We start from the raw sequence: 4,448 nt of genomic DNA, 5'->3' as shown, positions 1-4,448 counted from the left end.
CGGGTCCTGGAGCATGAGCACGCCCCATGCTCAGAACGCTCAGGGAGCGGGCTAACATGGCCCTGGGCAACATTTGCGAGGCCGCTGCCGAGGTGCCGCACGAGACCAACTATGCCGGTAACCTCCAATATTTCACTGATGTGTTGACGCTCCTGGAGAACCGGTCCGAGAGGTCCCGTTGGCTCGTCGAGGAGAGGAGCCGAGCCTTGCTTGGGTGTGTCTTCTCCCGTGTCTTCAGCCATCTGCAGAACATGGATCCCCACTTCGATTTCGATGCCGCCATTGCACCTGTGCCCATAGCCATCCGGGGCGACCTGGTGCAATGGGTGGAGGACAATGTGGACGCCCTCGTTAGGGCCTTCGCGTCTGATGATGATGGCGTGATCGTGGCCGCCGATGAAGGCGGTGTGGTGGACGCGCCTGGCGCTGGCGGAGGTGTGGGTGGTGATGGTGATGACGCCAACGACGCTAACAACGCCTCTGGAGGCGCCCCAGATGACGCGGCGAGCGATATGTTCGACTGATCGCGCGTCCCCCGTGATTTACCTTGCGTGAAGAAATTTCGGGCTTGGCCCTGAAGACTGTAAGAGCATTTTGGGAGGGAAAGCCCCTCATGTAAAGGTTTGCGAACAATATCCTTGTAAGTGTAACGCTGCGCGTGAGCTTAGCCGCTGGCCTGGAGATGGGTCAGCTGACCCGTTTACCTCCTGACCCCGACGAGTCCCAAGCTGGCCTGTGGGGGCTGCTACGCCTCGATTGTCTTCTGAATGGTCCCGTTGATCCTGCAGTGAGAACCTCCGGAGAGGGCGTGGCAACAGCGGTCCAGATTGTAGACGTGCCTGGCCTGGCCTGGCTCGCGAGGAGTTCGCGAGGGGAGGCAGCCGACGCTAACTTGGACGTAAGGTCGAAACCAGAACACGAGAGATTGCTCGAACGAGACTAAGCTCCCCTTCCCCAGACACACGCAAGTCTCATGTTCAAATCCATATTAAATTCAAATTGAAGAAACTTGTCAATAGAGGAAAAGGCAAAAGGCAAAAAGCCGCGTCCGACACCTAGTCTAGTCTTCGACGTCTTCTCATCAGCGCGGAGCTAAGTGCTGCCACTGGGTGTGGGCGGGAGCCCTCGAGGCCCGAGGGCGGCTCTCCGGAGACTCCGGTGCGTGTACAGCCCCACTCATTATTACGTGAGAGTGTCACGGGGCAGCGAGCTTCACATGCACTGGGCCTTCTTCACAAGTACCGGTCTTGCTTCATATCGCCAGACGAGGGCCCCGCCTTGCGCCGCACTCTACCACCATTGACGGCGACCGAAAACCAAGGACGATGCCAATGGGGTAGAGCGGGCGCCAGCGGTTCCCCCGACGACCACGGGTCCTCTGCCGGGGCAGGCCTTGTGGCACCTCCCTGGCAGAGGGCCTACCTCCGGAGTGTGCCTGGTGCTGAGCGCCGCGGGGGCGAACCCGGATCCCGACCCCTTTCCTGCAGCCCCCGGTGCCCTCCTCCCGAGGGGTAGGAGGCTGCAGCATTGGGGCATCCATCTACTGCGGCGACCTGTACCTCCTGCGACCCATGGTTAGCATAAGTTTGCTCCTGAGGAAGTAGTGGTACCAGATAATTGCTGCCGCCGGCGCGGCCGTCGAGGCCCTCTTGGGGCTCTTGAAAGAGCTCAGCTTCTGGCGGCTCCTCGCCCCAGCCTGGCCCAAGGAACGAGCCGTGGTCCTCTTCCAACGCACATTATCGATCCACCATGTGGGGCACGTAAGCTTCTGGCACCGCAACTCCATGGTTCTCGCTGTAGTGCCCCAATTGCCACGCAGTTCGGCCTGGAGCATTGTCTTGAGGGTGATGGCGCGGTGGCCCATCGAGGCTGAAGGTCGCGGTGCGCGCTCCGTCGCCGGCCAGGGGTGTGGCCGGCGTGACTTGGCGCCCGGTGCTGACGGCCGAGTTGGTGTTGAGATGGGCCTGAAGTCTGCTCGGAGTCGCGTGGGCACGTATGGGGCTGCCATATGGCCCGCCTTGGACCTAGGGTGGCAACTGAACGCAGAAGGGGGGCGCTCCCGAGGCGGCGACGTCCAGGAGTTCGGCTACTCGCTCCAGTAGCACATCAGGGCCGCCCTCCAGCAGCCGGCACCGCAGCAGCTCTCGGGCTACCGTGAGCGCGGCCCTGGAGTTTGCCTGCTCCCGTCGGGTGTGCGGCGCCGTGGCCGCGACATGGTTCGAAGCTCTTGTTGCTGACCGCACCTGCCGCGGTGTGAGGGCAGGCGGCGTTTGGTCGCGTCGCCCATGCCCCGCAGCGCCCTGCGGAGCGCGGGCTGCCTGAGGCGCAAGGTTGCGGTCGCGCTGGGCCGGCGGCACGGCGTGGACGGGCCATGCTGCCCAGCGGTAGGTGTTGGCTGTCGGGTCGCTTGACATCAGGACGGAGAGGCGACGAAACACGAGGAGGCAGAAGGAGGACTCCGGCGCACCCCTACCTGGCGCACCAAATGTCGGATTTCGGGTTCCGGAAAACCCTTGAGGTTCGAACACTAGGGTGCGCACGAAGATCTCTCCCCTACCAGCTCACGTCTCGAAGTCTCACAAAGATCTAAGCAAGAAAGATGAACACACAAGGGACACGAGATTTATACTGGTTCAGGCCACCATTGTGGTGTAATACCCTACTCCAGTGTGTGGTGTGGTGGATTGCCTCAGGGGCTGATAGTGAACAGTACAAAGGGAGAATAGTCTCGCGAGGGGCTGTTCTTGAGCTGGTGCGATGAACTGCTTGGGTGAGTTCAGTCGCTTCTCTCTCTCTCTCTGGTCGATCTCCAGATGCCTCTACCCTGTGGGTGGCTAGTCCTATTTATAGGTGGAGGCCCTGGGCCTCTCCCCAAATAATGAGCGGGAAGGGCACCAACAATTGGCCATTTTGAAGGGGAACATCTAGTACACTTATCCTGACTAAAGTTGGTCTTCGGTTGCCAAAGGTCCTGACGGTGACGCCGCCCTGGGCTCCACGATGACCTCCATCCTGCCGTTCTGCTGGTCTTTGTCTTGATGCACCGAAATGGTAACCTTTGCCTAATGCCTTGGCCTGTGCTTGCCCCCTTTGCACCGAAAGGGAAACAAGGACACTGCGTAGGCCGGCGCCCGCCTGGCACCCGCCTGGCCTCCGATCGTCATGGCTTGCGTCACGGGCCCCTCGGGAGGTGTCCTGCCTTGATCTCTCCGCCCCCTCGCGAGCCTGCCTGAGGAGGCTGCTCCTGAGGAAGCTCCCTGTCGTCCGCCCCGCGAGGCTTGGCCCCTCACGAGGGTCTTGAGCTTGAGCTGATGGAGCTGGGCTGCATTGGGCCCCCACTTGAGCCACGCCCCAGGCCGCAGGCAGGCAAGTCTGGGGACCCCCATTCCCAGAACGCCGACAACGTCCATTTTGCATCATGCTTTGATATTGATATTTATTGCATTATGGGCTGTTATTACACATTATGTCACAATACTTATGCCTTTTCTCTCTTATTTTACAAGGTTTGCATGAAGAGGGAGAATGCCGACAGATGGAATTCTGGGCTGGAAAAGGAGCAAATATTAGAGACCTATTCTGCACAACTCCAAAAGTCCTGAAACTACACGGAGGCACGTTTTGGAATTAATAAAAATACTAGCGAAAGAATCAACCAGAGGGGGCCCACACCCTGGCCACGAGGGTGGGGGGCGCGCCCTACCCCCCTGGGTGGACCCTCTTGCCTCGTGGGCCACCTGGCAGGCCTCTGGTGCCCATCTTTGGCTATATGAAGTCTTTCGCCCTGGAAAAAAAATCAAGAAGAAGCTTTCGGGATGAAACACCACCGCCACGAGGCGGAACCTTGGCGGAACCAATCTAGGGCTCCGGCAGAGCTGTTCTGCCGGGGAAACATCCCTCCGGGAGGGGGAAATCATCACCATCGTCATCACCATCGATCCTCTCATCAGGAGGGGGTCAATATCCATCAACATCTTCACCAGCACCATCTCCTCCCAAACCCTAGTTCATCTCTTGTATCCGATCTTTGTCTCAAAGCCTCAGATTTGTACCTATGGGTTGCTAGTAGTGTTGATTAGTCCTTGTAGTTGATGCTAGTTGGTTTATTCGGTGGAAGATCATATGTTCAGATCCTATATGCATATTAATACCCCTCTGATTATGAGCATGAATATGATTTATGAGTAGTTACGTTTGTTCCTGAGGACATGGGAGAATTCTTGCTATAAGTAGTCATGGGAATTTGGTATCCGTTCGATATTTTGATGAGATGTATGTTGTCTTTCCTCTAGTGGTGTTATGTGAATGTCGGCTACATGACACTTCACCATTATTTGGGCCTAGAGGAATGCATTGGGAAGTAATAAGTAGATGATGGGTTGCTAGAGTGACAGAAGCTTAAACCCTAGTTTATGCGTTGCTTCGTAAGGGGCTGATTTGGATCCATA

The sequence above is a fragment of the Triticum aestivum genome, chromosome 6B, assembly GCF_018294505.1.
Source record: "Triticum aestivum cultivar Chinese Spring chromosome 6B, IWGSC CS RefSeq v2.1, whole genome shotgun sequence".
NCBI lineage: Eukaryota > Viridiplantae > Streptophyta > Magnoliopsida > Poales > Poaceae > Triticum > Triticum aestivum.
This window is presented reverse-complemented; position numbering follows the sequence as displayed.